This window comes from Phoca vitulina, unplaced genomic scaffold, assembly GCF_004348235.1.
Source record: "Phoca vitulina isolate PV1807 unplaced genomic scaffold, GSC_HSeal_1.0 scaffold4, whole genome shotgun sequence".
Lineage (NCBI taxonomy): Eukaryota > Metazoa > Chordata > Mammalia > Carnivora > Phocidae > Phoca > Phoca vitulina.
This window is the reverse complement of record NW_022589707.1, coordinates 76942891-76956614: the sequence shown is the minus strand read 5'-3', so window position 1 is coordinate 76956614 and position 13724 is coordinate 76942891.

Sequence of the window (13724 nt, the reverse complement as noted above, 5' to 3'; positions counted from 1 at the left end):
ATAAATTATCTGTCCATATTTGTAATGAGGTCATATATAAGGTAATAGGCCTTGGCAGTAGGAAAAAGTCAGAAGTCATTTGACATCCTTATTCAACTCTTGGCAGTGTGGTTTGTTGGAAAGTATATATGCTTTGGAGTCACACTTGTTTTACAGTCTTGGGCAAATTCCTTAGCCATGTGTGAGTTTTGGTTTTCTCAGCTGTAAATTACTGATGGTGATAACTAATACGTAAGATACAGGGCTATTAGGAGGATTAATGAGACAACTTATGTAAAGCACCTAGCAAAGAACTGACATGTATGGTTATGCAGAAAGATTGGTTCTTTTTCCTCTTCAAATAAGTAATGGCCTAGAGCAATTAACAAGAATTTCCAAGCTAAACCATTCATATTACATACGATATCATGTGCATTTCTGGCAAATATGAGACATAATTAAGAATTACACATCATATAAATTATCATACAGGAAGAATTCTTTTACAGGGAGTCAACATTTAATTCGTTCATAAGCAGGCATAATAAAATATGGAAGGGAAGTTTTCTCATTCTTTTGTAAGCCTATATGTTCTATCCAATTATGAACAATTTTGCTTAATTCTCAGGTGCATATCCCATTCATATCTTTTTATTGTTAGTTAGAGCTCTGTTTCATTTATATGTGGATTCCCTCACTAATAATACCCAGGAGCCTTTTTTCTTTTGCCTTGTCTCAACCCTCAACCTTAAGTTGTCTGCTCACTGTTCATGCTTTGACTTGCTAGGAAACATCTGACTTGACTTTCTACAAATTATGCTTATGAAGATTTTACTGGAAACTCTGAGCTGTATATTTGGCAGGGTGTTTTTTGTTTTTTTTTAATCTCTTGTACATTTGTATGTTCCCTACAATGGCTCTTTCAAACCTTCTCTGTCATCCTGGAGCTCCTAAATCCCTCTCATCCTAACACTATCAGCATTTTTTTCCTCTACATCGAAGAGATAGAAGTCATCATGTGTGAATTCTATCACTTTCTCCCTTTGTCAAGTCCGTGGAACAGGTGTTGCTCGGTGAGGTCTGCTGTCCATCAGCGCTCAGGACTCTGTCGCTGCCCTTCTATATGATACCTCTTCGGTTTTGCCCTACCATCATCTTTAATCTTTTCCTTTTCTGATTTCATGCTATAAGCTATTTAGATTTCAACGAGAGGTGCTTCAATCTAGAGTATGAGAGCACTATTTAAGGTTTATGGGTTGGTTGGAACTATGGTATGCTGGATGGCACTGTGAGGGGCTTGCCATACCCTCAGCCCTCGTCTGAACAAAGCAGGAATTTGCTTCTTCATGTTCATCAAGCTCTGTTGGACCTGTATACAAGTATCCCCTATTTTTTGAAAGTTTGTGTGATGCCACTATGCTCTTATGAAGGACTTAACATTAGTACCTGTTTTCTCTAACCAAAAGAAATTGAAGAAGATTTTGGCTATTAAAGAAAAGGTGAAAAGTGAAAGTAGCATTCAGAGTTTGTTTTGCAACGAGCCGTTATAGAAGCAGCAAGCACCCCGTGCCCCAGGAGTGGCCCTGTCGAGCTCCTTCCAGGGAATGACAGAATCTCAGCATCAAGCTGCCATAGTTTGAACTGTGTCTATGAGTATCTGTGCTTTTATCTCCATTTATTCTGTGCATCCATTAGCAAGATGAGTCCTAAGGTATCTGAAAAGCCTAAGACAGGCTATTTTTTGGGTCTAGGGACACTGAAAAAGTTTTCTTTATAAAGTAATAATGGTAATTGCTTCTTTGCTGTACACTATTCAGTTTCCAAAATAGGAATGCTGTTCTTTCAGGTAGCAAGGGAACACTCTATTACTTTTCTCTCTCAGGCACAGCTGAATGGACAGTGTTTGATGCCCAGCCCTAAGGTAGCCCACGATTTTATGGGCCTGTGAGTAACCTCTGAGACCAGCTGGACAAGAGCTGTGCCCAGTAGAGGCACCCTGTCCTGGGTGGTGACTTGCCGACCCAGTCAGAATCTCTGTCACTGCAAGTTTGAGTCAGGACACAGTGTGAGCAGGGAGAGTTGCTAGAAAAGCAGAGACCCCAAGAGAAGCCAGGAATTAATAAGCAGAGCCATAAAGTAGAGAGGAAGTCGTTATAGTGGAGAAGGGAGAAGCAGCTAACAGAAACTGCCCCCAAACGGGCAGAGGCAGAAAAACACTGATAGCTTGGCAGCCCGTGCTGTTGGGTCCTTAGTTTCAGACTGTGGTGGCTTCATTCTGCAGCCTGAATCGTGAGGCCAAGATGTCCCCGTTTATCTTCTGATAAATTCATCACGTGAAATAACCGAAGGCTGGTTCTCAGCCTGAACAAGCCTCGCACGTTAGGCTTCCTGTTTCATCTTAAGCCCTTTCTCTTCTCTGATTGCTCTCACTCTGTGTCTTTCTCCCCATATCTACTTAAATATAGTACTTGGCAGTCCACTCTTTCAGCATATTTAGACATCCTCTGTCTATGAAATAGTTCTCAATCTCCATACCAAGAGTTGTGCTTGTTGCTTAGTTCATATAAAGTTATTCAGCTCTGTGTATTCAACAGTGACCTGAAGTTCAAATTAGTGGCTTGATTTTTTTATTGTCTTTTAAAGCTAATCCAACTCTTACTGCCAAATTTAATCATTGACTTTCTGTAGTTATTCAATAATCTCCTTAACAGGTAGGTTTTCAGGAGTTCGGGGTTGTCTTAGTCAAATTCTCGTACGAGTCTTGATCAATTATTTATATATGAGAATTTCTGTTTTTCCCAACTTTGGTACTAAGAGGTATGCTTTGAGGCAAAATAGACTTGTTGCCAAAGGCTATGACCAATTTGTGTCCCTTGGGATCTATACCCAGTGCTAGCACAGTCATTTCCTTGTTTGTACCCAGAAATGCAGACGTGGAGCTAGCAGCTCTTCTACCCTCTATTTATATCCTTCCTGTCGCTCTCAGACAGAACTGCTGGGTCAGAGCAGTGGTGCTGGAAGGTCCTCACAACACGAACGCTGCTGTTTGGGGGAAGACGCTGGAAGACATGAGCCTCGGAAATGTGGGAAACAGACCAAATACTTTTCCAATTTTATTCAGTTTCTCTTTCATCCATTCCGTGAATAATTTTTGAATATTATGTGCCAGGCACTGAGCAAGCACTAGCTCTACAGAAATTAAAATATAGTCCATCCTTTCATTTAACTTGGAAGTAGGAAGTAGTACAGTCATGCAAATCAGTCACAGTTTGTGGAGGGCATGTGCTGTAATGGAGTGGCCAGTGTCAATGTCACATGTAAACAGTGGTAGGGCTGGAAGATGCCTTTGTGAAGCCAAGGAATTTGAATTTTCTCGTCAAAGGTTAGGACAGCCGGCTACAGTGTGGGCATGTCGTAGTTGCTTGCTGAATACCAAACCGAGGTGTCACATTTTTACGGGGACACTTAGTCACTGGCTCCAGACTGAGAATTAATTTTTCTAACTTAAAATTTTAGCACATGTTAAGGACTCTGTTAGAATTTTTATTTAATTAAAAAACAAAAAACAAAAACCTGAGATGTCACAAATTTGTATCCCAGAGTGTATGTAATTAAATTTACCTCAGTTTCTTTGTCCACATTTGGGTGATGGAATTAATTTATAATTATTTGCAAAGTGATTTTTTTTTTTTAATTACAGAATAAGGTGCACCAAGTCATGTGCACTATGATAAAGATTATGGGTTCTGGAGTCAGGCAAAGCTGGGATTCTTTGCATGTGTATGACCTTGGGCAAGTTACCTTACTTCCCTGATTCTCATCTGTAAAATACAGTGCAGAGCTGCTAATGCTGGAGTCTAATGCAGTTCTTGCAAGTATAAAATCAGGGAGGATTTGTGTAATGGGCATGGATTTGCCCTACGCTCCTCCTGTGTAACAGAATATCAACGTATCTGTCCTCTGTCAAACTAAATCTGGCCTTGAGCACCTGCTCAAAATGCTATCAACAATTCAATCTGTTGGGGCGCCTGGGTGGCTCAGTCATTAAGCGTCTGCCTTCAGCTCAGGTCATGACCCCAGGGTCCTGGGATCGAGCCCCACATCAGGTTTCCTGCTCAGCGGGAAGCCGGCTTCTCCCTCTCCCACTCCTCCTGCTTGTGTTCCTGCTCTCACTATCTCTCCCTCTGTCAAAAAAATAAATGAAATCTTAAAAAAAAAAAAAACAACAATTCAGGTTTGGAGGAGCCCCTCCTGCCTCGATACAGAAATCCAGTGGATTCAGCCAGCACCTGGGAAGTGTGGAAATGGCCTTGTCCTTATTCTCTGGTGGTAGCTATTCCTCCATCCTGGCGCTTCTGTCCGGCTGACACCTCCTGTGTCTGTTGGGCACTGATGCTCTAGCCAACTCAGAGATGCTCCCCATAGAGGTCCTCCCCTGCTGACCCCAGACTCAGCCTCACAATTGTCACCTCTGCTTCAAGGCCTTAGATCTCGGTGCCCATCTCCCGCACATACCCCTCAGCCATGCTCCATCAGACACATCCGCAACCTCTCTGGAGGAGGAGCCCCTCTCCCAGCAGCTCCCACTCCCTCAGTTTCCACTAGCTGCCTTCAATCCACTGGACTCCCAAGCCAAAGCCTGGCTGACTTGTCTTCTGGGACTTGACAACTTCTCCTGTCAGCCCAGGAACTCCAACAGCAGTAATCCCCATGGAGGGGAGGGAATAGAGTTCAAAAGAGGATTGTGTGACCATCTTCTTGGAACAGTGGAGAAGAAAGACACTGCTTATTCTTCTGAGTCTCTTTCAGCAGCAAATATTCCAAGTTATCTTGCCACTTAGGGAACATGCTCAGTCATCTCACAATAACTATTAACTATTAGCATTATTTTTATTAGCATCCCTTTTGGCTAATAGGCAAAGGTTCAGAGAGATCTCAGTGAATTAAAGAAATTATCCAACTAGAAAATGTACTGGAGAAACTGAAGCTGTCTAAAGAAACAAGTCTAAACTGTTAAAGGGATGAAAATAAGGCTTTGGGAGAAAGCATTAGGATTTTTCAATATGGAAATCAAACAAGTGGAAGGCTTACATTCGTCTTTAAGCATGTGACAGGTTTCAGCCAGGGTCCTGACAAGCTAGCTGTTCTTCATCAACCCCAGGATTTAAAGCAGCGGATGGTAATTTGAATTGCATTGTCACACACACACAAAGTATCAAGTACTTACTCAATGCAGAATGCTAATAGAATTTGTGGATGTCGTGACCCCAGGGACGCTGGTGGAGTTCACCTGCTAGGAAAGGAGGACTGGCTTAGTTGATACTTTGGGTCCTCTTCAATACTATGACTCTGCATATGCTTTTGTCACTTAGCCGGTGATCCTGAAAGTCATATTTTCTCATGTACAGTTAAAATACGCAGTGAGATATGTCATGGACGGAAGGTCTCACTCGGAATATACCAGGAACCTAGGCTCCTATCTACTGTTAGACTGATTTCCTGCATGACCTGGAGTAGCCGTTTACCCTGTATCTAAATAGAAATAGTTCAGAATTAGAATTTGTTGACCTATCTATCCTCCTTTAGCTTTACCATTCTGAGATGTCTTCCTATTTTCTCTCTACTAATGAGCAATAGAATTAAGAATTCTTTTATTTTCAGAGAGTTCACTGTGGTTGTAATTTCCTAATGTAAATATGTAATTTATAAGCATCTAGTCTCAAAATGTAGGTCTTTGAACATAGGTACTCACTGAGGGTAGGATAAAGGGGGAGCAGCAGAGGGAGACCAAAAGGTTTACTAAGAATGTGATTTCTTCATAATGGACTCAATGCTGGCTGCCTGTTAGAAAGGCCTGGACACACACACACACACACACACACACACACACACACACACACGAAAATACTGATATCTTTGCTCCACTCCTAGAGATTCTGAGAGGAGGAGATTTTTTTACTCCTCACCAAGTTGTTCTTGGGGAGCAAGAGTTGTCATTACTAAAATATGGTCTACATTATCAAAAGAATTTAGACAGTGATGAAGACATTGTCAGTGGGTACATGAGCAAAGAGGCTGGAACAAATGTATCTACTATGTTGACAACTTAAAATTTTGTGTCCTAAATAATGTATCACTGTTTTCTATTATTTATTTATTTATTGGGTAGGGGGCACTTCTCCTGCCATAGCCCCTGATCCTTGACACATGCTGACAGCACACCCAAGTGATTACTGTTCCTGCTTCAGGGACTTAGAGATAAGCGGTATGTTCAGAGAGTGTCTGTCCGCTGAGTGGTGGCCGTGACGTTTAGCCCCTCTGTGTTCCCCTCGGTGCTCGTCAGTGGTACACAAGTACTGCAAGTCTTTTAGGAGCTTTGTTTCAAGAGGATATTTAAAAAGGACAGAGTAGCAGTTTGTTGCTGAAATTGAACTAATCCAAACTACCTAGGAAAGCTAGCCTTTAAATCAGCATGAACCCTGCCTTCCTCACTTTGTCACAGATCCTTTATGGTTGGCTCAGCTGCAAGAATTGCCTACATCTTAGTTGGTAACTGAAGTCTTTAAAAAAAAATGAATAATTTAAATCATTGGTTGTCAAAGTATGGTTCAGGGAACTCTGGGGGTTCCCAAGATTCTTTCAGGGGTCTGCAAGGTTAAAATCATGCACAGGTAAGAGATCCATAAAAGTGTATTATGGACCGATGGATTTCAGTGTAACAGTATAAAATGTGCATGGTATGGTTTCAGATTCCACCCTGTGATTTACCTTTAAGAAAATAACACGCCAAGGGGCGCCTGGGTGGCTCTGCTGGTTAAGCGTCCGACTCTTGATTTCTGCTCAGGTCATGATCTCCGGTTGTGGGATTGAGCCCCGAGTAGGGCTCCACACTCGGCAGACAGTCTGCTTGAGATTCTCTCCCTCTCCCTCTGCCCCTCCCCCACTCATGCACGCATGCTCGCTCTCTGTCTCTAAAATAAATAAAATCATTTTTTTTTAAAGAAGATAACATGCCAAGTTTTGGTACAGTAGCAAAGGAGAATATCTACAATTATCAGAAGCCTAATAAAATATTTCTTTTTTCCAACAACATACCTATGCCAAGCTGAGTTCTTTTTTTTTTTAATTCCAAGATCTTATTTAAATTCAAATTAGTTAACATATAGTGTAGTATGGGTTTCAGGAGTAGAATTTAGTGACTCATCACTTAACACAACTGCCCTCCTTCATGCTCATCACCCAATTAATTACCCCATGCCCCAACCCCCCTCCCCTCCAGCAACCTGTTTCCTATAGTTAAGAGTCTCTTATGGTTTGCCTCCCTCTCTGTTTTTATCTTATTTTTCCTTTCTTTACCCTATGTTCATCTGTTTTGTTTCTTAAATTCCACATATGATTGAAATCATAGTATTTGTCTTTCTCTTATGAACTTATTTCACTTAGCATAACACACTCTAGTTCCATCCACGTTTTGCAAATGGTAAGATTTCATTCTTTTAGATGGATGAGTAGTATTCCATTGTATATATATACCCCATCTTCTTTATCCATTCGTCAGTTGTTGGGCATTTGGGCTCTTTCCATATTTTGGCTATTTTTGATAGTGCTGCTATGAACATTGGGGTGCATGTGCCCCTTCAAATCAGTATTATTGTATCCTTTGGATAGATACCTAGTAGTGTAATTTCTGGGTCATAGGGTAGTTCTGTTTTTAGCTTTTTGAGAAACCTCTATACTGTTTTCCAGAGTGGCTGCACCAGTTTGCATTCCCACCAGTGTAAGAGGGTTCCTTTTTCTCCACATCCTCACCAACACTTGTTGTTTCTTGTGTCTTTTATTTTAGCCATTCTAACAGGTATGAGGTGATATGTCATTGTAGTTTTGCTTTGCATTTCCCTGATGATAAGTGATGTTGAGCATCTTTTCATGTGTCTGTTGGCCGTCTATATGTCTCCTTTGGAGAAATGTCTGTTCTTGTCTTCTGCTCATTTTTTAATTGGATTATTTATTTTTTTGTGTGTTGAGTTCTTTATATATTTTGAATACTAACCTTTATTGGATATGTCATTTGCAAATATCTTCTCCCATTCCATAGGTTACCTTTTAGTTTTGTTGATTATTTCCTTTGCTGCAGTAACTTTTATTTTGATGTGGTCTCAATGGTTTATTTTTGCCTCAGGAGACATCTAGAAAAAGGTTTCCATGGCAGATATCAGAGAAATTATTTCCTGTGCTCCCTTCAAGGATTTTTATGGTTTCAGGTCCATAAGTGATGACGTTTCATTCTTTTACACGTGGCTGTCTAGTTTTCCCAACATCGTTTGTTGAAGAGACTATCTTTCCCATTGACTATTCTTTCCTGCTTTGTTGAAGATTAATTGATCATATAATTGTGGGTTTATTTCTGGGTTTTCTGTTCTATTCCATTGTTCTATGTGTCTATATTTATTCCAGTACCATACTGTTTTAATTACTACCGCTTTGTAATATAACTTGAAATCTGGAACTGTGATGTCTCCAGTTTTGTTTTTCTTTTTCAAGATTGCCTTGGCTATTCGGGGTCTTTTGTGGTTCCATACAAATTATAGGATTGATCTAGTTCTGTGAAAAATGCTTTTGGTATTTTAATAGGGATGACATTAAATCTGTAGATAGCTTTGTGTAGTATAGACATTTTAACAATATTTGTTCTTCCAATTCATGAGCATGGAATGTCTCCATTTTTTTGTGAGGTTTTGAATTTCTTTCATCAGTGTTTTATAGTTTTCAGGGTACAAGTTCTTTTACCTCTTTGGTTAAATTTATTCCTAGATACTTTATTATTTTTGGTACAGTTGTAAATGGGATTGTTTTCTTAATTTCTCTTTCTGCTCCTTCATTATTAGTGTATAGGAATGCAACAGATTTCTGTACATTGATTTTGTATCCTGTGACTTTACTAAATTTATCAGTTCTAGTAGTTTTTTGGTGGAGTCTTTAGGGTTTTTTATATATGGTATCATGTCATCTGCAAATAGAGTTCTACATCTTCCTTACCAATTTGGATGCCTTTTATTTATTTTTATTTTCTAATTGTTATGGGTGGCTGACTTCCAATACTATATTGAATAAAAGCAGTGAGAGTAGACATCCTTGTCTTGTTCTTGACCTTAGGGGAAAAGCTCTCAGTTTTTCACAATTGAGTATAATGTTGGCTGTGGGTTTTTCATATAAGGCCTTTATTATGTTGAGATATGTTCTCTCTAGACCTGCTTTGCAGAGGGTGTTTATCATGAATGGATGGATGTTATACTTTGTCAAATGCTTTTTCTGCATCTATTGAAATGATTATATAGTTTTTGTGCTTTCTTTTATTGATGTGACATTTTATGAATACTGGACAACCCTTGCATCCTGGGAGTAAATCCCACTTGACTGTGATGTAGAATTTTTTTAATGTATCATTGGATTTGGTTTGCTAATATTTTGTTGAGAATTTTTGCATCTATATTCATGAGAGATATTGGCCTGTAGTTGTCTCTTTTTTAGTGTTTTTATCTGGTTTTGGTGTCAGGGTGATGCTGGCTTCATAGAATGAATTTGGAAGTTTTCCTTCCTCTTGTATTTTTTGGAATAGTTTGAGAAGAAATAATTATTAGCTCTTCTTTAAATTTTTGGTAGAATTGACCTGTGAAGCCATCTGGTCCTGGACTTTTGTTTTGGGGGAGTTTTTTCATTACTGATTCAATTTCATTGCTGGTTATCAGTCTGTTCAAATTTTCTATTTCTTCCTGCTTTAGTTTTGGTAGGGCATATGTTTCTAGGAATTTATCCATTCTAAACTGTCCAATTTGTTGGCATATAAGTTTTCATAATATTGTTATAAATGTTTGTATTTCTCTTTTGTTTATATTGATAGACTCAATTTGTTAACATTTTGTCAAAAACTTCTATATCTACGTTCATGAGAAATATTGGATCATGGTTTTTCTTTTCTCATTATATCTTGTCTGGTTTTGTCATACTGGTCTCATAAAATAAGTTGGGAAGTATTTCCTCCTCTTCAGTTTTTTTTTCTAGAGGAGCCTTGTGTAGAATTGTATTATTTCTTCCTTGAAGGTTTGGCAGAACTCCTCAGTGAAGCCATCTGGGCTCTGATTCTTCTTTGTAGAAGATTTTAAACTACAAATTCAATTTCTTTAGCAGGGGTGATCTTTAGTAGCTTGTGTCTTTCAAGGAATTTTCCATGAGTTGTAGTACTTTGTGTCTTTTAAGGAATTTGTTTATTTCATCTAAGTTGTTTGATTTATTGGCATAAAGTTTATTCATTATTTCGCTTATTTTTTTTATTTTTTTTCCCTTATTTTTTAAACATCTATGAGCTTTGTAGTGATATCACCTCCATCATTCCTGATATTAGAAATTTATATATTCCCTCCCAATTAGTCTAGCTAGAGATTTATAAATTTTATTACAATACTCTAAGAATCAATTTTTTTTAAATTTTTTATTGTTATGTTAATCACCATACATCATTAGTTTTTGATGTAGTGTTCCATGATTCATTGTTTGTGCATAACACCCAGTGCTCCATGCAGAACATGCCCTCTTTAATACCCATCACCAGGCTAACCCATCCTCCCACCCCCCTCCCCTCTAGAACCCTCAGTTTGTTTTTCAGAGTCCATCGTCTCTCATGGTTTGTCTCCCCCTCCAATTTCCCCCCCCTTCATTCTTCCCCTCCTGCTATCTTCTTCTTCTTCTTTTTTTTTTCTTAACATATATTACGTTATTTGTTTCAGAGATACAGAAAGACTCAATTTTTTATTGATTTTCTCTATTTTTTTTTGTTTGTTTTCTGTTCCATTGATAAACATTTTGATCTTTAATTCCATTCTGCTTTTTTCCCCCTCAAGCCTCCAAGGGTGCAGATAATCTTTCTGTTGTTGATTGTAATTCCATCGTGGTCAGAGAACAAGCTTTGTATGATTTGGATCCTTTTATTTATTGAGACTTGTTTTACAACCACGAATATGGCTTATCTTGGTAAATGATTTATGTGTACTTGAAAAGAATGTGTATTCTGCTCTTGTTTGGTGGATTATATGACAAATTTCAATCAGCTCAAACTGGTCAGTAGTGTTGTTCAAGTTTTCTATATACTTATGAGTTATCTGTCTACTTTTTCTATCAGTTATTGAGGAACAGGCATTGAAATTTCCAATTATAATTATTGATTTAGCTATTTCTCTTTTTAGTTCTGTCAGTTTTTGCCTCGTTTTATTTTGAAGTCTTCTTATTAGGTGCATACATGTTTAGCATTATTATGAACTCTTGATAAATTGATTGGTTTATCATTATGAAATGGCCATCTTTATCCCTGGTAATATACTCTGTTCTGAAATCTACTTTGTCTAATATTAATGTAGCCACTCAGCTTTCTTTTGACTAGTGTCAGCATGATATATTTTCCATGCTTTCACTGTTAGCCAACTTGTGTCTTTATATTTAAAGTGAGGTTTTTGTAGCCAGAATATAGTTGGGTCTTTTCTATCCATCTTCTAATTGCTGTCTTTTAATTGGGACGTTTAGATTATTTACATAAAATGTGATTATTGATATAGCTGGGGTTAAGCCTACCACGTTGGTGTTTGTTTTCTATTTGTCCCATCAGTTCTTTGTCCTCTTTTATCTTTTTTTCTGCTTGCTTTTAGATTGAGCATTTTTTAACGATTCCTTTTTATCATTTTTGTTGGCTTGCTGGCTATAGCTATTTGTTTGGTTTGATCTCATTGGTTGCTTTCGAATTTGTTTTAAATGTACCACATTCTACTTTGAATTGATGTTATATACTTCACATATAGTAAAAGGACTTTATACTAATATACTTCTATTTCTTCCCTTTGAGAATTTGTGCTATTCTTATCAAACATTCTGCTTCTACATGTGTTATAAATTCCACAATGCATTGTAATTGTTTTTACTTTGAATAATTGGTTACGTTTTAAAGGTATTTAAACAATACAAATAAATCTTTATAATTATTGACATAATTACCAGTTCTGGTCTTCTTTATCCCTTTGTGTAGATGAAGATTTCTGTCTATTGATTTTTTCCTTTTGCTCAAAGGACTTCCTTTAATATTTCTTATTGTGTAGATCTGTTGGTGATAAATTCTTTCAGCTTTTGTATGTCTGAAAAAGTCTTTATTTTGCCTTTGTTTTTAAAAGATTTTCATGGAATAAAAGCTTATAGGTTGGTAGGGATTTTTTTTTTTCCAGTTCCATTTGTCCTCTGTTTTGCATTGTGTTCATGACAAAATCTACCTTCATCCTTATCTCTTTTCTGTATATATTATGTGTCTTTTTTTTTTCCTGGTTGCTTTTAAGATTTTCCTCTTTACAACTAGTTTTAGGCAATTTGGTTATGAGGTGATTTGGTGTAGTTTTCTTCATATTTCCTGTGCTTGGAATTCATTGAGATTCTTTGATCTGTGGGTTTATAGATTTTATCAAATTTGGTTTCTTGAAATCTTGGCCATTATTTCGTCAAATTTTTTTTTCTGTCCTCATCTGCTTCAGGGTATCCAAAAACATGAATATTAAGCTGCTCAAAACCTTCCCTGCTCTGTTCATTTTTTTTTCCAGCTTTTTGTTTCTCTGTGTTTCATTTTGTATGGTTTCAACTGTGATACCTTCAAGTGTACTAATCTTTTCTTCTTCAGTGTCTAATCTTCCATTAATCCCCAGTATATTTTACATCAGAGACATTGTAGTTTTCCTATCTAGAATTTCAAGTTGGGTCTTCTTTATGAAGCCAGGTTTCTGCTTAACCTGTTCATTCTTCCACCTTATTCCTTAAACATACAGAATATAGTTAGGATAACTATTTTAATTTCTTTTCTACTAATTCTATTATCTGTATCATTTCTGGTTCAGTGTTAATTGGTTGATTTTTCTAATTTTTGGTTATATTTTCCTGCTTCTTTGAATGCCTGGTAATGATTTATTAGATGCCAGACATTGTATATTTGACTTTATTGGGTGCTGGATATTTTTGTATTCCTATAAGTATTCTTTTTTTTTTTAAAGATTTTTTATTTATTTGACAGAGAGAGACACAGCAAGAGAGTGGGAGAGGGAGAAGCAGGCCTCCCTCTGAGCAGGGAGCCCAATGCAGGGCCCAATCCCAGGACCCTGGGATCATGACCTGAGCCGAAGGCAGATGCCCAATGACTGAGCCACCCAGGTGCCCCTCCTATAAGTATTCTTAAACTTTGTTCTGGGAAGTGAATAAGTTACTTGGTAACAGTTTGATCCTTTTGGGTCTTTCTTTTAAGCTTTTATATTTTTTTTAATTTTTATTTTTTTAAGAAGAGTACCATCTTTTTATTTTTTTATTTTTTAAAGATTTTATGTATTTATTTGTCAGAGAGAGAGTGCATAAGCAGGGGGAGTGGCAGGCAGAGGGAGAAGCAGGCTCCCCGCTGAGCAAGGAGCCCAATGTGGGACTCAATCCCAGGACCCTGGGATCATGACCTGAGCCGAAGGCAGATGCTTAACGACTGAGCCACCCAGGCGCCCCTATTATCACTATCTTTAAATGAATTAACAAATACTTAAAATTTTTCTATTTTAATTTCACACATGGTAAATATCAATAGATATAACCCATGTAAACAAAAGACTTTGGGGTTCAATGATTTTTAAGAGTGTAAAGGGGTTCTGAGACCAAAAAGTCTGAGAACAGTTGATCTAAATGTACTG